Below are 23,408 nucleotides of genomic sequence, written 5' to 3' on the forward strand. Positions count from 1 at the left end.
ATTCTCACCCCCACTAGCCCCTTAATCCCAAACCCAGCCCATGGTCTGGGAAAGGCAGCTTTCACCCCACAGCCTTCTTAACTCCAGGTTTGCCACCCGTCTCTCCCTGCTGTAAGTAACTGAAAAGGGTCAAAGCGTGAGCGCGACAGGTGGGCAGGACACAGCAGGACAGGTTCAGTTCTGGAACGTAGGGCGCCCCCGGCAGCAGGGCTGCACTTGGGAGATTTATTGCTTATGGCATGTTGTCGGAGTGAAACTCGGCTCATTAATCAGAACTGAAATAACAAGGAAACAACATTTTAATTAATTTAAATAAAAAGAGGGGGGAATCGAGGCAACTCACTGAAAAGCCCTCTTTGGAAATAGAGGGCAAGGATCAGGCAGGCTTGATGATACCACAGAGTGCCCCCATCACAATCACATTGGTGATGGCCCCTTTGTCAGCCTGCCCCAGGGAAGAGATAATCTGAAACATCCGCTGTGCAACCCAGAGTCTCAGCCAGAAGAGTAAAACATCTCAGCACCTGCAGGATTCCTGAGTCTGCTCTTTCCTGCCCCGGGAAAATGTAAAAACTTTAAATGCAGCTTCCCCCCGGCGGCAGTCATTTTGCATAAGTTATGCAGCAGGCCGCCTTCATTAGCACATATTACTGCAGGGAAGCCTGTTGCTTCCCCACTCTGGAGGGCTTTGTTTTAACTAGAAATTGGGTAGACAGGTGAGCTACGTTTGTGGTTGTGCGCACGGCCTTTGTTTTGTATGCTGTTGGCTTAGCAATATGGAGGCGGGAGAACAATGCCCAAGGAATGCTGCCTCCTCCCTGCAATGGGATATTTAGCGTCAATTCCTATATGCCTTCTGCCCTCTCCTGCATCTGTCTCCCTCTCAGGCCTTGGTTTCACTGCTCCAAAGGTGAGTTTTTTACCTCAGGGTAAACTATACATGTGAAGTATCCTGAGGTAAAAAACACAGCAAAGATAAACCACTTTGGCTTTACTATGAGGTAAACTTTGGGTAGGTCTACACTTACCTCCGTGTCTGGCGGTAAGCAATCGATCTTCTGGGATCGATTTATCGCGTCTTGTCTAGACACGATAAATCGATCCCGGAAGTGCTCGCCATCGAGGCCGGTACTCCAGCTCAGCGAGAGGCGTACGCGGCATCGACGGGGGAGCCTGCCTGCCGCGTCTGGACCCGCGGTAAGTTCGAACTTAGGTATTTCGAATTCAGCTACGTTAATAACGTAGCTGAATTTGCGTACCTTAGTTCGAAGTGGGGGGTTAGTGTGGACCAGACCTCAGTGAGGTCAACACTATGTTCTCATCTGGGGTTCACCTCACCCAGTTTACTGCACAGTGAAATCAAAGTCTTTGCTGTGTTTTCATTTCAGGAGACCTTACATGCATAGTTAGCCTGTGATAAAAAAAGATACAACCCACCTTTTTTAGCAGTGAAGTCAAGGCCTCAGTCTGTCTTCTGCTCTGCCCCATGTTTCCTCCTCCTCTGCCTGTCTCCTTCCTCCCCCTCTCCTTCACTCTTCATAACAGTTAGTGGTGTCTGAAAGTAGGTAGGCAAACTGACACAAACGTGACCTCAAAGCCAAATTACAGCACCAGGTAAAGATGATAGCGTATTCGATTCAAACCCGCAAGGCCGTAGGGTGAGGATCCCAGCTGTTTTGGCTTCTACCTTCCTCCCTTTCAGCCCTTCTCCAGCAGAGTTGGGAGGATCAGTGATCAACAGTTTACTCAAAAAATTCACCCATTATTCTCTCCAACAACCAGTTGCAAAGTTCTCCAGTGTATTCATCAGGCAAAGTTACTCATACATTTCATTAGTGACCAGTTCTTGACCTGCAGCAGGCTGGCAAATAGTTCATTGCTAATATTCACCATTTGTGGTGGGTTGTTTAGAAACATAATCACGTAGCATCGTTTCTCTCCCAACTGGATGACTAACACCACTAACCAATTGTGGTTACCTTCTCTAGACCCAAGGAAGAGCTCCGTGCAGTTCGAAAGCTTGTTCCTTCCACCTGCAGAAGCTGGTCTGGTAAAATATATTACTCACCCCACTTCTCTCTCACAGCTAACAAATCCCAGCATGGATTGCCTACTCAAGTGGAAAGCTTGCCACCTGTGGTTTGAAACGTTCACTGTTGTCGGTTTTGCGATTAGAAAAATTACTTTCTGTGACTAGTCATGCTTGGCATTTGTTTTTCCACCAACCGTCGCACTAGTGAAGCTCATGCATATTTGTGGAATATGAACCCAAAATGGGGGGAAGATGAACAGGATCAAAGAAAATATGTTTAAAAGTCGGAATGAGCAGTCACAGAGATTTTTTGCAGCATCCGCCAAGTGCCATACTTCAGCAGTTCTCCTTTAGAAATCTGCCTCTACCCCTCCCTCTTTCCCTTTCTGCCCTTCGACTTGGTCTGCTATGCAGTTGTGCAAACCCTCCCTACTGTGGTTTGCACGGCATCCCGCAAACATTCTCAATGGGCTGGTGCAGGTGCAAATCACAAGCCGTGCAGCACACTTATAAACCTATTGGTATTTGCACAAATGCAATGCTCTTGTGATCACAGTAGCACAAAGCACTCCATTACCAGTGAGTGCCGAGAATCTCACTGTTTATAATCCCCACCAAATCTGGACTGGGCACTGCACAGGCAATCACAGAACTGAAGATGTTAGTAAAATAACAGTGTCAGGAAGGAGCACTAGGTGGCCTTGTCCACAGTAGGGAGTCAGAGATATTGCAGAGAATAAAGCAAGTTTCACTGATGGCACCAGTGTGTGATGTGGAAAGTTAGAGGAGTAGGAACCATAGGGAAAATAGGTCCTTGTCACCCACCTGAGCAACGACCAACCAAGAACAGGTGGTTGGTCAGATACATATAAACAAAAATGGGAAGATTGGGAAGGAAGAAAAGAAATGGGTCTCGTGGTACTGAAGTCTTCCTCTCATTTGCAGAAAACTCAACACACTCTGCTGGTACAAGGAAACTCAGATAACGGGAAATTCCCCACGTAAAACCAGATGATACCGCCAAACCAAAGCTAATGTGATCATACAGCATTTCCCACCGACTGGCATATTTGGAGGAGGAGTTAACATGTAGCCCTGGCATCCTGGAATGTGGGCCTGATTTTCAGAAGCGCTGAAGCACCCCAACTTCCAGCTGAAGTCAATAGGAGCCAAAGGTGCTCAGCACCTCTGAAAATCTAGGACTTGGACCTCCCACAGGAGCTCAGTTTGCCAGTGAAACCCGTATATTTCCCCTGGTAAGATGGGGAGAACGTTACATCAGGCCAAGGGTAAAGCTAAGACAATCCCCAAGAGAACTATAGAGGGTTAATGGGTTGGCTGGCTGAGTGGGTGTTTCCACACCCAGTTCCCTAATGGGTCCGGTTCTTCCCAGATGGGCGGGACCCCATCTCAGAAATAAACCCAGAGGAAGTTTAGGGGTGATTCTGTTCTTTGAATTTCAGAAACTGTGTGGTAACCATAGCCCCAGTAGCAGGAGAGGAGCTGCCTCTGTACCTTTCCCACTACTACACAAGTGTGGTTCTCGTGTTTACTGAGCTCATGATTACATCATTATTCCAGGGACTGTACCTACATGTGCTAGCCCAGCCCAGCAATGAGCAGACCACAAGGTCACATAACAAACCACCAGGCTACTGATTACAGCTTAAATCACTATCAACAAGTCTCAGTGACTTGAAGTACATAGTTATGGGTTCTACTGATCATGTCTGCACTGCATGAAAATCCACACAGCTGTGACTAAATTCCCAAAGTCCTATCCCAGCATAAAGGCCCAGAGTAAAACCTGGGATGACTGATACATTTGAAGTGACCTCTTCCAAAGGCCGGGTCAGAATTCTGGAAGGGATATGCCCAGGGTATTACATTTGTCAGAGTCACAGACATAGGGGCTGGGAAAAGAACTCAGTTGAAATGTCCAGCAGCACGGTAGGGCCTAGGTCCTGAATGACACTACCACACTGCAAAGAATAAGATTAATGCTGATCAATACAGCCTCTCTTGTTCCAATTGCCAGTACAGACTTTCTTGCCAGTAGGGGACACAAGAGGGCCTCTCTCAACAAATCCAGCCTTAGGCACACCACGGGAGCAGCAGCCAGACAGAGGTGTCACATACCAGAAAGAACAAAAGCAGTTGTCAGAAGTCCTCATGAATGGTGCCCAGGTGGACGTGGACTCCAGCCAGAGCTGATTTCGAGTCCCTTTGCAGATCAAGTAGAAGAGTTGCCTCCTTCTCTCTCTCTCTGCTCCTCCTCCTCTCGTCTCTATGGAACTAACATGTGACACCTTCAGAGAATGGCTCTCTCTCAGCCTTTGATGCTGCAGCAGGGGACCAGGCAGCTGAGCTAGGCGACATCTGCAAATAAGGTTACTCTCCTTCCCTTCTTTAAAACTTCCAAGGCATCAGGGCGCCAGCTTTCCTTCCTCTCTCGGATACTGTGGGGAGTCAGAATCCCAAAGGGCTGACAATGTTCAGTTTTCTGGCCTTAATTTAGTGAGCTGCTCAAGAGTAGCTCAGCTTTGTTTTCAATCAGTATTACACCAAGGATCCTGCATGTTCTGCAGCTACCAAATCGACCCCTTGCCACTTATCTGTGGCATAGCAAAATTTCACAAGCAGTGCAACCTTAATTGAATTACAATGAACATTAAACATCCATTGTATGATTTACTCGCATCTTTAATTGAATAGAAATCTCCATTTTGGATTGTACCTGAATCTCCCACCCAGTTGCCGGTCTGCTGCAAAAGGTACGTCAAGCTCACCACTTTGGTTATACAGCACTCCCCATGCTGCTCTACTATCCTGGAGCAGCAAAGGGACCGCTTGTTCATGCCCATTTCATTCAAAAGAGCTGGCGCCTTTGGAGAGGTCACAACTGAATCAGTTCTAGGTTCTTCTAGCAGGAGTTACTCTAAGGAATTCCACAGGAATACCGATGCGGAGGCAGAACTACTCCACTGACAGCATCTTCCACTGGGAGTCACCCATAGCACAGGACAATGTAAGAGTATCAGCTGTCAGTGTGTTCATAATTATGCCAGTCCAGCATCGTCCAGCAGGAGTCGCTGTGAGGGCTGGGGTAGAAGCAGTGCCTGTAGGCGGAGCTAAAAACCTGCCCAGTCCTCTCCCACTGTGAGTCGTTCTAGCGATTCAGAACAAACTGCAGCACAGCCCAGGCTAACGCCCGCTCGTCAGTAGCATTTTCCTAAATTAAACAATAAACAAGAAGCTGTTTCAGATTTTCCTTACGCTGCAGTTCCTCATTAATCCCCACCGTAAACACAAAGGAAAAAAACAATTAACCTAAAAGAGATGCTTTCTGTTTAAAGATACAAATTGATACTAAAGCTAGAGTCAGAAGAATGGAGTCCAGGCAAATGTTTCTCAGCAGCAATAAGGATTAGACTACAGGGCCTGGCAAGGAAAGAACAGCTGCCGGGCCTGGCTAGGTCTCATGCCAAGAATATCCAAGAATCTCTAAAGCTCTTGGGCTACCACCCATCTCACAAGCCAAGTGGCTAATAGAATAAAGCTGGCCCCTGTATGAACTCATTTCTTCCCAGTGCTGGGAGCGGGGGGAGCCTCCCAAAGGAGAACAGCTCGCCAGTAAGTCCCCAGGTCTCCTGATCTAAACCTCGGATTGTAGCCAAGGAACCGGTTTTAATCTGAAGGGAGTCAAGTGCTCCTTGGGGCTTTCCCTCCGCTCTCAGGAAAACAGAGATCTGAACCAGCTCATGAGCCCAGAGGCTCTCAGATACAACAGTGACTGGCACAGCATAAGACCCTATCTAGAATAGGACAGAGTGCTTCCTGCTCGATCCTGGCCCAAGCAGGGGATGGGGAAAGGAAGTGGTTCCCCTCAGAAGTGCAGGAATGGAGGTAGTGGAGGGCATTGGGTAACAGGCTGAAGCACTGTGCTCCCTTCCCAAAGGGGGTCTGGGGAAGGCTTAAAACCCCCAAGCATATCCAGCTGTTACAACTAATGACATAAATCTTGGAAGCGATATTAAACCTTGTAATTCAGGCCTTGATCTCTATTAGAGATCAGGGTGAGACCACTGTGGGGCAGCAGATTATCCCGCAGCTGCTAGTGCAGAGTTCTTACACCTTCCTCTGCAGCATTGGGGTGCTGGCCCCATCACAGACATGCCCCAGAGCTAGGTGGAGCTCAGGGCTGAACCAGTCTGGCAATGACTGGCTTCAGAAGGGAGGCACTGGACTGTCCTTCTCTCTGACATTGAAACAGCATTCATGGTGGGAGCACTGTTGAAGAAGTGAGGTGACCCACGCCCCTCTCCCTCCGGCTGGTCCTTTCCCAGAAAATCTGGGAAATAAGTGTCAGCATGTGGCCTCAAATGGGCAGTGGGGCCCCATCATGGAAGGACCTGTAGTACCAGAGGGAAGGAGAGCTGTTAGGCATACCCTGAGAGAGGAGCCATCTTGCTTGATCCTGTCAGAGGCTTGGGGGCCCCAAGACACCTCCATTTGCAGGCCTGTCGCCAAGGGCTTGCTTGACGAGCTAACGTGACTGAAGAGCATCAGGGGCAGCCAGTTGGACCATGGGGGCACTGGGGAGAAGAATGGGGGGCAGGGGGAATGTGTCCCTCAAACTTTTACCCTTCTGTTGATGTCTCCCGCTCACTGTGGCGGCAGAATGCATTTACCAACCCCCGGGCCTCACCACTCGCCTATGACAGCATCATGCCTGGTACACTGCGAGTCGCTGGAGAGGGTGAGCTACAGCAACGGAGACTGCTGAGATCTTTGTATCCTCAGTGTTTGAAATGGCAGCAGGACCTAGTGGGTACAGCACTGGACTGGGATTTAGGAGACCTGCGTTTCGTTCCTATGCCTGCCACTGACTTCCTGAGGGAACTTGGGTAAGTCGCTTTCACTCCATGCCTCTGTTTCCCCTCCCACTGCCCTTTGTCTGTCTTGTGTGTTTAGCTGGCAATTGCTTAGTGCGCAGGAATGTCTATTACCACATGCATATACAGTGCCTAGCACAATGGGGACCGCCCTGCAGTATGGTAACACAAATTACATGACACGACACAACTGGAAGGCATTCCTGCAGCGATGGGCCGGAGCCTAAAACCCAAAGCAACTGCCTGCAGAAGTTTATCTCCAACCCACCCGCAGACATAACGCAATGCTGGCAACCTCCGAATCACTTCTGCACTACAGAAAGGGGACACAATAAACACATCCCTGAAGGAGCCGTACCAGAGGCAGCAGCTTGTTCTAAACGAGCCAGCATTTGGTTGCACAGACTCAAGCAAGCGTCTTGGTAATTGGCAATGATGGGGAAGGAAACAGACAGGACAATTTAATGGGAGGGCTGTAAAATATTATATCCATTTAGAAGTTTCTCCCAGCGTGGCAAGGGCTCTCCGAGTCAGGGCAGCTCATAAAGCCAAGGAGATGGCAACAGAGGCACTCAGCATGCGGCCCCAGCCATGAAATCGACAAATACGGCATTTTTTAATCAATAAGGCTTGGTCTACACTACCCCCCCCAATTCGAACTAAGGTACGCAACTTCAGCTACGTGAATAACGTAGCTGAAGTCGAAGTACCTTAGTTCGAACTTACCTTGGTCCACACGCGGCAGGCAGGCTCCCCCGTCGACTCCGCGGTACTCCTCTCGCCGAGCTGGAGTACCGCAGTCGACGGCGAGCACTTCCGGGTTCGACTTATCGCGTCCAGACTAGACGCGATAAGTCGAACCCAGAACTTCGATTTCCAGCCGTCGAACTACCTGGTAAGTGTAGCCAAGGCCTAAGAGGAGGAATCCTTACCCTCCCTCACCCCCTACAGATATAGTATTTATAGTTATCCCATTGCTGGAGGACGGGAACTCATACAGCCTCTCACCACAAAGGATCCCCAAGCACTTTATAAAGGCTCATCCCTCCAAGGCCTGAATCGCAGGTGCCTCTGCAAGACAGTGTCCCGCTTAGCAGCGAGGCACAGTAGCTGTTTAAATGTATGATCTGTTTCCAGTTGAAGTCAATGGGAGCATTGTCATTGACTTTACTAGGAGCAGACCTCCAGTGTGTACATCACTACTAAGCCACAGGAGAAGACGCAAAGGAATGCAAAGGAAACAACAGGAGGAGTTTTCTGGAGGCAGAATGCAATTACTCAAGTTGGAATTTTGCCAGGAGACTGGGACCAACACCCTCGTGCTTGTGATAAGCACCATGGGATGATGTTTTAATGAGAAATGGTCATCTGAGGGCTTTACGTCTCAGCTGGCAAGTTCCCTTTCTCCTCACCACAACTACCTCCCATACATTGTACTGAGCTCATTAATTACAGGAGCACAGTTCAGGCAGTCACTCAGACAATTCCATTTCCATTAACTGCTAAGGGATAACCCCTTGAAACGAAAAGGAGGATGAACCACACCTAGGTCCAAACAAAAGGAAGAATTTCTTCACACAACTCACAGTCAACTTGTGGAACGCTTTGCCAGAGGATGTTGTGAATGCCAAAACTATAACAGGGTTAAAAAAAAAACTAGATAAGGTCATGGAGGATAGGACCATCAATGGCTATTAGCCAGGATGGGTAGGGATGCAAAACCATGCTCTGAAGTATCCCTAGCCTCTGTTTGCTAGCAGTTGAGAATGGGCGACGGGATGGATCACTTGATGATAGGGTGACCAGATGTCCCGATTTTATAGGGACAATCCTGATTTTGGGGTCTTTTTCTTATATAGGCTCCTATTACCCCCCACCCCCATCCCGATTTTTCACACTTGCTGTCTGGTCACCATACTTGATGATCACCTGTTCCATTCATTCCCTCTGAAGCACTTGGCACTGGCCACTGTCAGAAGACAGGATACAGGGCTAGATTGACCATTGGTCTCACGCAGTATGGCCGTTGTTAGCAGGGGTGGCTCCAGGCACCAGCGCACCAAGCGCGTGTCTGGGGTGGCAAGCCGCGGGGGGCGGCCTGCCGGTCACTGTAGGGGTAGCAGTCAGGGAGCCTTCGGCGGCATGCCTGCAGGAGGTCCACTGGTCCCGCGGCTTTGGCGGTAATTCAGCGGTGGGTACGCCGAAGCCGCGGGAGCGGCGGACCTCCCACAGGCATGCCGCCAAATCTGCGTTACCAGCGGCCCTTCTGCAGGCATGCCGCCAAAAGCCACCTGACTGCCATGCTTGGGGTGGCAAAATACATAGAGCCATGCCTGGTTGTTAGGCATGAAAGCACAGATCCAAGAATCCGGGGGCAGTACAAAATTCAAACCCAAATCCAGTTGCGAATTTCACAAGTAGTGCCTGGACCTTTAATGGGGCCCAAACCAAAGTGCTAGATCCAAAGACACCCTGCAGACTTCAGCGGGTTTGAGAACTAGATCCACGTGCTGTAGCATAGGCCCCTACCTACTTTAAATGAGAGTTTTACTCTGCTTAGCTTCAAATACAACCCTGCATGTGACTAGCAGCCTCCTGTGACCCTGTCAGAGCAGGTCTGGGCTTAGATTCTGATCCCACACAAGCATACCTCAGGAGTGACTCTGTAGGACTGCAGGCCTGGCCCCCTAGCCCAGCAGGGACTGACACTTTTCCCTGAGCCTGGATCATTTTTCTCAGGGCTCAGTTTATTATTCAACCACAAACTCACAAAGCTATTCCCTGAACCAAAGCAGGGTATGGGGCCTTTCCCTTTGCATCTCTACCTCTGCTCCACTTGTTTCCTGCAGCTATCTTCCAGATGAGCTTCCATCCTGAATAGGAACCACCTGACCCCTTCCCAATTGAGTCTGATAATCAAACAGGGCTGCCTGGCCCAGGTTCTTTGGCCCTTAAAGGAGCAGAGCCCCCAGTTACAGATGCCATTGCGGTTACTGGAGTTAGGCCCAGGTCCTCAAAGGCGTTCAGGTGCTAACTTCCATGGGAGTTAGGCTCCTGAATACCTTTGAGGATCGGGCCTTACCCCACAATTGAGTGACACCAGTGTCCTTCTGGCATCAGGATCCAGATTCGGGATCCAGCGTCCTCCTGGCATCAGAATCCAGCGTTTGACCCATTGGCAATGCCTGCTTGGAAACAGGGCAGATAGATTCAGACCACCTGCAGGGGGCTCTCCCTTCCATGACCCGACCCAGGCTGACATGAGAAAGGCCCCCTTTGCTGTCTGTCCCAGCTCGGCCTGGTTCCAGCTTGGCAGAAGTGGGGATGTGAACAGCAGATGCCTGCCCGTCTCCAAGAATAGGCTTACAGATTGGAGGCATCTCCGCCACTCCACCCCCTCTCACAAACATACGGGCTGCATATGGTCAGCCGCAGCTGAGGAGGCTGGCAGTGACTTCCCGAAGGTGTCCTTTGCTACTGATGCTGATATGCCAGCTTGGTCTGCTTCCTTCCCTTCCTGCTGTCCAGTAAATCTCCTCCATTCCCCCAAAGCACCAGCTAGCAGTGGCCACTGCTCAGCAGCAGGCTATCAGACATGATGGAGCAGGGGAGTGATCTGGCATAACTAACCCTAGTCCTTCCTCTCTTGCCTTTCCTTCATCAGCCCTGATGCTTCTCCGTTCCAGTCTTCTCTTTGTCTCTCTGAGCCCCATGATCTCCTTTGCCCTCAGAACATAGCCCCACCTCACTGTCGCCTTTCCCCTCTCGTTCTCCCTGCACTGCAAACAACTCACTTCTTGTTATTACTGGGAAAGGACTCGGGCCTCAGAACTGGGACCCGGATTCCAACCATCTGAGGCCATCTTGTGAAGTCAGGTCTGGATCAGGGATTGGGTTCAGAACACCCTCAATGCTCTGAGGACCTTGGATCAGGGGGCCTCAGATCCATCTCTAGTGAGTAACACTTTGCCTTGCCGTTCTTCAGCTAAATGGAAACTCAGCCCCCTCCTCTGTCCCCTTTTCCCTGATAGCACCAAAGGGTCAGTAGCTCTTTTCTGGGGAGGGGCTGATTGGGAGACAGAAAGAGAAAAACAGAGTAATGATTCTCACTCTTTCTCTAGAGCTACATGAGGCCAGCATTGGTGGAAAATGATGGGGGTGGGTGTATAAGGCAAGAGGATGGCAGGAAGACCAATACTTTGTTGATTGTTACAGTGCTGGTCTCTATCAAGAGCCAGGAAGTCCTGGATCAAGGCTAACCATGCTACAGTTCTACCAAAAACGATGAAGCCCAGTCGTGCGTTCCTGAGGTAGGGGTGAGGTATAAGACTGGGGGCTCTACGACAAATGTGGTGGCTTGGATCAACTAATCCATTCAGTTCCCCACTTCATTCTGCCACTGTGCCACAGCCACGCTAATGAATTCACTCAGCGTAAACCTTTAATATCTCTCACAGCCAATCACATTTTGGTCTGATAAAAGGTGCTTGTTTAATCATTCCACTCCGTAGGTCCAATCTGGAGCGGAATCAAGCGCCTCACTGAGACCCTTTTTGCTTCCTGAGCCACACATTGCAATGTTATTAAAAATAAGGGGGGCTTTGAAGTTCACACGTTTTAAATGTGCCTTAGAATAGGGAATGCAAAATCAAAGGGCAAGCTCAGCACAGCTCTGACTAGCATTTCTGAGCACTTGGATGTCACGTTTCTTTCCTTCTGGCCACCTGAGAGTCCAATGTCAATACTGCTTTAACAGCCAGAGGAATGCCTTTACTAATATTTAAGCAAACGTTTAATGCATAGAGAATGCAGGTGGCATTTCTGATTGTCATGCCAATGTCAAAGCAGGCTGGGACTGGTTTACAGTCTCTGACATCTGCTTCCCCTCCGAACCCCCAGAGTCACAAACGCTGACACTTCCTAGCAATTCTGAACTGCAAACACTGTCCAGTGCCCGCATCATAAATCAGCGTAGCAATGCTGACCTCAGCAGAGCCTACTGATTTGCACCAGCTGAGGATCTGGCCCTCAGTTCTTATTCAGTGGTGCAAATAGCTTATTTTGTGATTTATTAAGGCCATGGTTGATTAACTTTGCCCACAAGGGATGAGGATAAGCTATTGGATTTGCAGATATTTTAAGGCCTGTAGTAATTTTTGTCAAAAGTCCTTATGGCCTGATCCAAAGCCCATTGGCAGGTGCTTTTTTATTTGGAATATAAATCAAATCAAAATAAATTCATATCACAAGCAATTTCAAAACCCGACAGTGGACAACATTAGTGCAGCCCCCGTTCTTTCTTTGTCCAGTGCAAGTCACAATAGCGTGACATTTACATTCCAACCTCACAATCCAATGCTGGCAAGTCAGGGCGTAACATCCCCAGGGCAGGAGAGCAGCGCCAGTGTGTTGTGACACAATGTCACACATCGCAACAAGTTATTCTGGAACCCTCTGACCTCCTGAAAGGATGTGAAATCATCCCAGCTGAACTGGGACAATCCTGGAGGTGTTAGGATGGCTGGCAGCTCTTGTTGGGTTATTGCTCTTTTATTCCCGAATACCCTCATTGGGCACCCCTTGAGAGATCAGCCTCTTTCCCTTTCTCCTTCTCAAATCTCACCCCTCTTCTTGCAGCATCTGCACCTAGGGTACCCGTCAATGCTGGCCTCCCAAGTCACTAGGGGGGGAGGGATAGCTCAGTGGTTTGAGCATTGGCCTGCTAAACCCAGGGTTGTGAGTTCAATCCTTGAGGGGGCCACCTAGGGATCTGGGGCAAAATCAGTACTTGGTCCTGCTAGTGAAGGCAGGGGGCTGGACTCGATGACCTTTCAAGGTCCCTTCCAGTTCTAGGAGATAGGATATCTCCATTAATTTTTATTTTTTTTTTATTTTTATTTTTATTTTTTTTTTTTAGGCTTTGGGTCAAAGAATCAAGCTCTTTGACCAATGAGGCACTTTCTCTTGGCTATGGGTACAAAACTGTCCATCATGAGGCTACTGCTCCACTATGACATGGGTAAAACCAGCAGCAAATTGATAGTAGTTAATATTTGGGGTAGGGGAAATTTAGTAAGATGGACGGGAGGGATGGTCTGCTCCAGGCTCCTATGCATGGGAATTTCACCCTTCTTCCTCAGCGTGCTGTTCCAAACAGCCCCATTTGGTCCTGAAGATTGTTACCCACCAGTCTATCCTAATCCTCACTCCCAGCTGCCCCTTTTAACAACCAAAGCACATTAGGTAGTCCACTCCCATAGTTCTGAAGGCATTTCCCTGGGGAGCAGAAGGAGACTCTGCTATGCCTTCTCTCTTAAGCATATTGGGCCAGATACTGAGGCCACACAAATCAGCTTCTTTCCATCAACAGCAGTGGATCGCTAAGAGCTAATGGGAATAGCCCAGATCACCTGAGTGGTCCCACAGACTACGGGGTCAGGTCTTCCCAGGGCAGTTGCCTTCCACTGGAACCAAGGCACTCTCAGCCTCAAGCACAAAGGTCACTTGTGCGGGAAGCACAGCTTCCTCCGTGACTGGCCTGTGAACCTGCAACAAGTCAGGATGACCATTCACCTCAGCGCCTTGAGAACATGCTGCAAAACCTGCCTTGCCCCAGCCTGCCCACAGCAACGCTATGTTAGAAACAAAGCTATGCAAACTAGACAAAGGCCAGTCCACAGAGCCTGGAGAGAGAAATAGACCTTTACATATATGTTATAATTTTGGGATGTGCACAGGTACCATGTTCATGGGACTGTCCTATTAAAACAGAGAGCTCTATTTTATATTTTATTAGGTCAAATTAAAAGAATGTCATATCAATTCAATTTCAGTTTTACTCCATCTGTATAGAAAGCTTGTTCTGAACTGCAAAATGATGGGGTCTAAAGTAGCTGTTACCACTTACGAATGTTGGGAATCATTGGGAAAGGAATAGATAAGAAGACAGAAAATATCATATTACCTCTATGTAAACCCATGGTACACCCACATCTTGAATATTGCATGCAGATGTGGTCACCCCATCTCAAAAAATATATTTTGGAATTGGAAAAGGTTCAAAAAAGGGCAACAAAAATTATTAGGGTTATGGAACGGCTTCCGTATGAGGAGAGATTAATAAGACTGGGGCTTTTCAGCTTGGAAAAGAGATGACTAAGGGGGGATATGACTGAGGTCTATAAAATCATTACTGGTGTGGAGTAAGTAAATAAAGAAGTGTTATTTACTCCTTCTCATAACACAAGAACTAGGTGTCATCCAATGAAATTAATAGGCAGCAGGTTTAAAACAAACAAAAGGAAGTATTTCTTCACACAATACACAGTCAACCTGTGGAACTCTTTGTTGTGACTATAACAAGGTTCAAAAAATAACTAGATAAGTTCATGGAAGATAAATCCATCAATGGCTATTAGCCAGGATAGACAGGTATGGTGTCCCTAGCCTTTGTTTGCCAGAAGCTGGGAATGGGCAACAGGGGATGGATCACTTGATGATTACCTATTTTGTTCATTCCCTCTGAAGCACCTGGCATTAGCCACTGTCGGAAGACAGGATACTGGGTACACGGACCTTTGGTCTGACCCAGTATGGCTGTTTTTATGTTCTTATGTAAGAGATTATCTGGGGCCAAACGCAAAGAGGGAGGTATGGGGCCTGTGAGAAGCTTTTTGTAGGGGGAGCCTCCGAAATGTTTATCCAGTTTTAGATGATAATCCAAGCTTTCTGGAGGCCTCTCCAAGCAAAGAGCTTGGCCCAATGCCCGTTGGAGTCCGGGAAGTCTTTCCATTGTCATCAACAGGCACTGGAACAGGCCACAACCCTTTAGAAATTCTCCACCACAGTTCCACGGAGAGACAGGTGTTCATACATTCCAAGAAGTAACAGCACTGTTTTAGTGTGATTTGGTGATGGGAGAACCTCATCAAATTCTGAGGGTCTGTGAGATGAGCCCGGTCATTCCTCTGACCCTGGGCCTGTGCTCTGAGAGAAACATGCCAAGAGATAGTGTGGATGAAGGAAGCAATCCTCACCCACAACATGTGTTTCAGGACTGTTTAACTCCTGTAGCTGGGCCACACAGCAGGACATGGGGGGGATAAATGGAGGCAGCTCACTGCTTCCACCCAAGGTGAGGTGTAGTCCTCACGGATCTATGCGCTGTGCACTTCCACTAGCCATGCCACCAGTACAGCCATCTATCCCCTATGCACCGCTGTACACATCACCATCTAGGAAGCCTCTCCCTCAGCTTGCAGGGGATCCTTTGTGCAGGATCTCCAGACTCTGATCTACTAGCCCAGCAGGAACCCTGCCTCTTCGGTGCAAACTCATCAGGCCCACTTAGAATAGGAGCCTCATGTATGTATTTTTAAATAAATATACCCATTCAGGTTTCCCCTGGGAGGGACCTACACAAGGGCCTGTTGGGCAGGTACCAGCCAGGAAAGAAACTTATTGCAGTAGAAAAGCGCTAGCCTGTTACCTTTAGGGCCCTTCTTCAGACCCTTCCATCTCCCAGATCCTAAAACAGAGATCGTAACTAACCCTCCCCTCTTCTCCCTCTCCCTCCCCCAGTTTCTATCTATTGTGACACCAGACCCAGCTTGTTTACACTCAGCTCCTAAAAGCCAGCAGGAATAGAATCAGATACTGTCTCTTTAAATCAGCTATTCCCTTCGCTGCCAGGGAAGGCCTGTGAATGAAAATACAGAGCAATGTATGGCACATCTGGATGAGCAATAAACAAAGTTTTCTCCTTTTCATTAAGTTTCCCCCAGACAAACTCATGATGGGCACAGGCTGCAGAGAGACCTAATTTTGCTGTAACTGGATAACCACCTTGGGATCCCACAGTTGGACAGTAGGTCACCGGGGATGCTTCCAATATCTGATCGGCATCAGACCCTGGAGTTCAATGAATATGCTGCAGCTGGGGCATGGAGGAGAGGAGACAGATGTGTGTTCTCCAATCCTACATTCTCAGCTAAGCTGGAGGGCCCTTTATGAGCCTGGAGTTCCTCATCTGCAGCTACTGGAATGGAGAGGATCTCTCAGTAGTCACGGTGTGAGCCTAAACTTATGCAGCGTCTACCTAGGGAGCGGATTACATGAAAAATGCAGGGAAAGAGAGCCACTAAACACATAGTAAAGCCCACTCACCATAGAGGCTCTGGAAGATGTCTCCAGAACACCCTGTTACTGCACGTAACTATCTGACCACTGTGTCCTGCAAAATGCAGCTTCTCTAATGACAGCATGGCCAAAGCTCTTTCAGGACCCAGTTCCATTCCTCAGCTACCCAGATGATCCAGCAAAAGGGAGTGTCTAGGAAGTTATGCACTTGGAAATGCCAAGCCATCTAGAGAGAGGGCATGGGTGTAGGGTTCTGCTCCTACATGCCTACCCAGAACAGAATTCCTGCACATAAATCCCTGTTGAAAGGCGATCCACCAAATTCCAAAGCCCTCAGCCTAGGAATTACACCATATGAAACCTTTAGCCTTTAACACGCAACTCGTTAGCAGGGACGAGGACAGTGGGGATGGAATAACCCATCTTCAATGCCTACTTCCCTCCATAACAAAGCAAATGACCTATGCAAAATAGGCAACTCCTGCCAGCCCTTTTGTCCAACACAAGTCTACTGGTGAATTTTGGATTTGTCTGAATCATGGATTTTCTGTAATCTAGTATGAATCCTTCATGCACACCACCTATGGAGACAGTTAACTGTTTTCAACTCAGTCTCCAGTGCATGAAAATTATCTGTTATTTTGCACCTATCAAGATCTTTGTCCTGGTGGATTTATCCTAAGTAGACACCTGAGGGTAATGTATCCCCCATAGCACAGCTGATAAGAGAGGAAGAGCCATTGTGTCATTGCATTGGTACCTTACTCACATATAGACTCCGTGACTCTTGAGCAAAAGGAGGAAAGAACACGGTTTCTCAACAGGGTAATTGTGAAGCCTCCTTTGCAATTTGGGGCGAAGACAGGAGATGCTGTGCTGGTCCAAACAAGAGAGTATGGATGACTTCTTTTGGATGGGTTTCCATAGGAGGAAGGATCGCCTCCTGCTTAAGGTGCCAGGAGTTCTGGATTTAGTTCCTGCCTCCACCACAGACACCCTCTATAACCCTGAGTAAATCACTCAGTCCCCTCAGATCCCCAGCTGTAAAATAGGAAGGATAGTATTCCCACATTGTGAGCTCCTTGGGGCAGGGCCTCTCTCTTCCTCTGCGAGTGTAGTGCCTGGCACAAGGCAGGTCACTGATCTCAGTAGGGGCTACCATTGTAACACAGATGTTGCCTTTGCTTTCAGTCTATGTGTTCCTTTGAGAATTCAAAGCCATTGAGATTCAAAGCCAAACAGTAGCCAAACCACCCTGTTTCACCTGTTCCTGTGGCGATACCATTCCAAATGGCAACCCACCACCGTCAGCTGGCCCAGGTCACCTTGAAACTGGACCCAAACCAAAACTGGGTTTGTAGGGCAGGGGAAAGAATGGCTTTTGCAGGGGGACAGGGACCAGCTGTGGGGGAGAAGAGGGCAGTTGGCCTGTTTCTCAGCTGCAGGAGCTCTCTCCAAACAGCTTCACTGAGCTTTTGTGAGCAGGGACTGAGGTTAGCCAATGCATCAAACCTCAAATGCCAGGCTCCACAGGAGTGCTTGCAAGGTTGGATGCAAGCATCTCACACCATTGTAGTCAGGGCCTCTTGCAACAGGCTGTCCCGTGGCCATGCAGTGCTGTTGGATCAGGATGCTGCCAATGCCAAGCTGTCACAGAACAAACAATTATATTCCTCAGCCCATGCCACAAGCCTGAAGCTGTGGATTTGCTTGGGGTCTCAGCTAGTCTGATGGGACATGCCCATGCAGCAACTCTGTCCCACTCACCACCTGCAGGCCTCTACCTATCCTAGGTAACTACTGCCCATGCAGGTGAAAGTTAAAATAATTCAAGCCAGGCCTTTGATGCTCTGCAGCATTACCAGAATCCCAGCTGTATCCAGCCAGGAGATGGTTAAGGAGGAGGCTAGCAGGACTAGGAAAGAAAGGAAACCAGTGTGGCTTTAAGGAGAGCCACCTCTCTCCATGGACCTAGCAATACTTGTTTTGCCTGCTGCTTTTGGTTGTGCTGTCACAGGAACCAGAGACTAAGCAGCCAATTCTGCTCCTCGGCTGTGTGTTTACACACACACCCCCTCCTTCCACAAACCCATCACAACAGCCAGCAAATTGAGACGCACTCCCGCTGCTTGCAACCTCTGTCTCTCCAAATCTCCCAGTCCTCTCCCGCGTGTGGCACACAGACACACACACACACACATCCCTCCCTGGCAGGGAGTCAGACCCGCACCAGCCAAGCAATCACGCCAGGTAGCCCCATCCCCGGCTTGCCAGCTCCCTGCTGCCCAGAGACTCACCCGCGGTGCCCGGCTGCCCTGCCAGGATCCCCGCTCGCGCTGGCCCTGGGGACCGGCCCCCAGGAGCAGGTGCGCCCCGCGTGTGGGTAGTTCCTGGCTCGGTCTCCGCCTTGAGACGCTCCGGGAGTCTCCGCCGAAGAGCCGGGCTGGGGGTCACGGAGCCCCGGCTGGAAGGGGCAGCTCGCCGTAGCCCTGCCCCTGGCAGTGGCCCCTGGGCAGCAGCGGGACAGACGCGCCCCGGATCCGAGCGGCCCCGGGGCTGGGGCGAGCTCGCAGCGCCGCGGTCTGGCTTTGCGCTCCCCGGGTAGGGCGGGGAGACGCGCCCTACTGCTCCTTCCCGGCGCTCCGGCTGGAGCGCTCCCGCGGCCGCCTGGGCGAGCTCATCCCCTCCCCGAGCGCCAGGTGCCCGCCCGACCGCTGGCTCGGGTGCCGGGGGACGTCCAGCCGCAGCCGATCTCCGCAGGCTCCTAACGCGTCCCTCGCCTGGGCTCGCTCTGGCTCCCGCCGCCCGCTCCACGCACCGCCCGCAGCCGCCTCACACTCCCCGCATGACATCAGAGGCTGCCGCCTTGGCTAGCTGCGCCCCAGCCCCCGGGGGGAGAGACGGGAACGGAGCCGTTGGCCGCGGGGCGCTCTCCGAGGCTCGGGGACAAATCCCGCCGCTGAGAGGCTGTGACAAGGCGCCTTGGCCAGCCTGGCTGCACAGAGATCGCGCCCACCCACTTCCACTCAGCCCAGTCCTCTGGCGGGGGCGGCTCCTGGGGGGCAGGTGGCTCTGCTGCGCCCTCCCCGCTGCTCCTTGCCACAGCTGGCCGCGGTTGTGCTCTCCAGCTGCGCTCTGGCGCCTGGGGCCCTCCGCCCCTGCGGGGAGTTCTCTTGGGCGAGTCACACTTACCTGGGCTGGCTGCAACTCGGGGTGCTTCCGTATTTCCTCGCTTACTAGAAGAGCCCAGGGGTAGCCAGAGTCAATACACGTGTCCCTTCAGCTCTGGAGGCCTGGCCCCGAATTGGACTCGAGTCATCAGCGCCACGAGATTGAATGGTCTCAGCCAAGTCCTTCTGGACCATTGTGCCCGGCACAGAACCAACACGCAATGCTGGACACAGCAGCAGTCTGTTCTTTGAGGAGGCTGGGAGCCCTGGTAGCACAGGAGGGGCACATCAGAAATGAGGGGCACTGGACGGCCAGCAGGAAGCATGGGGTGAGATGGGGGGGGGGGTTCCACAGATCAGGACTGAGGGACAGTGCCAATCAGGGGTTGAATGAAAGACAGAACAGAGAAGAGGGTGTGTGGGTAAGATGTGAGGGGGGGTGCATGCACTCTGCCTGCCCATGTCATGCTTGGCTTTACCCACTGCAACCTGTCCCTCACTACCATGAACTAGATCCACCACAACATGGTTTTAAAAGACTTCTCTCCTCCCAGACCCAAGCCCTTTCAGGAATCTAGGATGAACCCCTGGCCTCATTGAATCCAATGGCAAAACTCCCTTGACTTCAGTTGAGCCAGGATTTCATCCCTAGCATTCTGGAGTTCCTTATGTCTGACTAGGCTTTGGAATAGACCAAACCCAAGACACACAAAAGGAGCTGGGCAGGGTAATTTTACCAGTGTAGAACCACTCTTTGTGGTAATGCAGATGAATAACCATCCTCCTTATCTTTATGTAGCATCTTTCCCTGAAAGACACCGAGGCATATTTCTGACTCAGCCTTATGTCTCATTGGCCAGGCGATATTCCCCCCAGCACAGGACCCCCTTGCAGCATGTCCAGGAACAAGGTGTTACCTCTGCAATAATGGTGATGGTAGCTGTGTAGGGAGGGGAGCATTACACCAGTCCCCCCCACCCCCAAGATTCCTCAGCTTTTAAAGAAAGGTTTTGTACATATGACTTCTAGGCCAATGTTGGGGGGATGCAGTAGCATCCCTGAACACTAACAGTCCGTCCGCAGCCCAGGGAGAGAGAGATGGGGAACACGATACTACACAGCACCAGAAATCGTGGTGCCAGCCTATTGGCTTGCTACCCTCAGGCCCTGAGCTCAGTCCTAAACTGCCCAGCACCAGGCAAGCCAGAGGAGTAAGTTTCTTGCGCCACTCATTGTTGCCTCCCTCTGACTGATGTTGATCGGATAGGCTTTGAAGGGAACTGTGCCAGCCCCAGCACATCCGGCTTCACTGCCACCAGGAGGCCGCTTCTGTTTGTCCTACTACATGACAAACTCATGCCATGTCATGAGCACACTGGTGCAACACCATTGGTGGAACGCTGTAATGGGCCAGTGCACTGTGGCCAACAGACACGATCACTAGGTAAGTTGCTGGGACTGGTACTCTAGCCTCCCTGCTCCAAAAGCCCAGGCTTCTCACTTCAGCTAGGCAATCTCCCTTGCTGTCACTAGTAGCGGGTCCCTTATCCTTTCTACAGGCCCGACCACTAGAGGGCACCATAGTGGCTCTCTTACAAACAGATATAAGGACATACAAACACACTCACACAAAGTACATGACAACCCAACATCATGGCTGCAATGTCACAAGATGACCAAATTGTGCACGGTTCTGTTCCAAGATCTATTATAATCCCATAGGCTGGTCTTGCCCTGTGGAAAGGAGGGGAAAATGGGATGGGTGGCAACCCCAGGAGGTCATTTTGACACTGGCTTTTTTTTAAGGGTAAGCGCTAGGGTAAGCAGGCAACCTCCCCTCTCTCCCCCAAACATGCATGAAAATATCATCAAACACTTGTTCATCCCAAAACAATACTCATGCTTATTCTAGAACGAGTCAGATGCTTGATTATTTAGACAGAACTTGATATCTGTTCACACATCTACGTTATCTCTCTCTGCTTTTCCAAAATGAAATAATGTTTTTCTCTAGGTTTATAAGATTCTCCACCTTTTCTGTTGTATAGAACTGAGAAAGATAATGGCAATATAATAGTGGCCCCATGTAATACATTATTATTCATTATTATTATTTGCATTACAGTAGCACCTGGAGATTTCAGTTGAAACTGGAGTCTCATTGTGCTAGGCATTGTACCTATACCTTAGTAAGAGACAAAGAATTTATAGTCTATGTAGCCAAGACAGCCAACAATGGGAGAGGAAACAGATGCTGTGATTTGCCCAGTGTCACACAAGTTACTGGCAGAGCCCCCTGCATCCCCATCTATTCTCCCATCCACTAGATGGCACTGCTTTTCTCACCTTTCCCTCCTTTCATCCCAAATATAGGGCCTCATCCAAAGCACATTGAAATCAATCGGAGTCTTTCCATTGACTTTAATTGGTTAGGATCAGGCCTATAATTATTCACATTCAATCATCATTTGAGGTTCTATGCCCTGGGACCACCCACCTGGTAAAATAACCCTAAAACAATTCAGACGTAATATCAATAGTCATCTTTTACTTCCAACTCAACTGATTATTCCAACAAGCCTTCCCCAAGTCCACTCTGGTGGCATGCAGAAAGCAGCCGTCTCCTGAAGCTGATTTACTGTTTCAAGATGATTGGTGGCTGAGAAATTACCTCTGGATCAATCGCACCTGCACGGGCAACTGATTAAAGGCCTGATGGGTACTTCGCCAGCACTTTTGGGATGATGCTATAAAATATGGGGGATTCAGGATGATTGAATACACGTTTATGATCAATAATGAGGTATGCCAAGACCACAGCAGGAATCAAGGGACAGTTCTGCAGTGGCTGAGGGGCTTTACGCACAGCTCCGGAGTAGTGAGAGCCCAACAGCTACAGTGGGTTATTATGGAGCTTCTTAGCCAGATGGGTCCTCAGGACTGGCTGCATCACTGCAAGGGGAGGTGGTGGCACGGGAACTTCCATGCCAGCTCCATGCCACCACGGAGCCCTAGAGATCCTCCTATGGGGAATCAGCTGGCTTGAGACGCATTTTGCACCAGCAGAGCAGCGCAAAATGTCTGAATGTTTCAGAAGACACGTTCTCATATCTCTCATGCTTTTAGGCTTCTGCTGATAGCCAAAGGAGTCAGTGAGGAAAGCAGGCCCCTCACACATGTATAGCATTGCACAATACCCTGGGTACATAAAGGGACAGTTTTATACTGCCCATGCTCTGAAGCTTAAGCAGGAGGACTCTGGGGTTTATGGACCAATGGAATATTGATTTGGGGTGTCTCAATGCAGACAATGCTGGCCGCCCGCTGAGTGGCACAGCTGCCATGGCTGGGTAAGGATGTTGGGGGAGCCTTCAGTCCTCCAAGGTTTGGAAGGCTCCGAACAGCCGGGAGCAGGACAAATCTGTGGCTCGGGGCAGGATCTCATCGCTGCAGTGTTCTTGTTATGTAATAACTGAATCAAAGCCATTTAATTGTCAGATACAAACTGGCTGTGCCTTAAGGCAAAACGCCTATCCTCAAAATCTGGGTGTCTCAGCTTAGACTCCTCAGATCAATCGGCATTAGACGTATGCCCTGATGTTGCACTGACTCCCAAATAGGGAAACTGAGTTCAGCTTGCCTGCGTTCCAATTAGGAGAACTTAGCATTCCCACTGTTCCTTCCCGAGCGCAACCACCTGTAACAGGGAACTCACTGCACCCCTCTGGATTTGGCCCTGCTCCTCTGTGAATCAGAGACACTTCAGTCTGGGGCAACACCAGTGTTCTGTATTCGTTATCAGTTTCCCACCACCAGTTTCCAGCTATATACAGGCTTTACAACTGCTTGGCCTACCACAGGCCTGGCCAGCAACAGACTAGGAGGCTCCTATGCCCTCTGAGCCAAACCACCTGCTCTTAGACTAGACTAGACTAGACTAATGCCCCCTTCCCTTCCTCTTCCTTCCTTCCAGGCTTATAGCTCCTGCTAATGAGGCTGGCAGGTGTGGTCAGTTATTATCAGGCAAACATAGGGTGGTTCACCCAGCCCCAATCCATTCTCCCTGATTGGTGCTGGAGTGGCAGGAGCTGATTAAGGACTTCTCCAGCAGCACCCTGCCACTCCCACCCTGAGCTCTCTCTCCCCAGCATGTTCAGGAGCTGTCCAGTTACC

The 23,408-nt window shown here is 49.9% G+C and overlaps 1 protein-coding gene across 1 annotated transcript in view; it reads right to left on the reverse strand.

Annotated features, from left to right (window-relative positions):
- The window catches only part of LINGO1 (leucine rich repeat and Ig domain containing 1), a 462,045-nt gene extending 443,280 nt beyond the window's left edge, over positions 1–18,765 (reverse strand). The window contains exon 1 of the mRNA XM_054042809.1: positions 18,363–18,765. The gene's annotated coding sequence lies outside the window, so the exon portion shown is untranslated. The remainder of the gene's footprint in view (positions 1–18,362) is intronic.
- Between the last annotated feature and the right edge of the window lie 4,643 nt (positions 18,766–23,408).

This window comes from Malaclemys terrapin, chromosome 10, assembly GCF_027887155.1.
Source record: "Malaclemys terrapin pileata isolate rMalTer1 chromosome 10, rMalTer1.hap1, whole genome shotgun sequence".
Lineage (NCBI taxonomy): Eukaryota > Metazoa > Chordata > Testudines > Emydidae > Malaclemys > Malaclemys terrapin.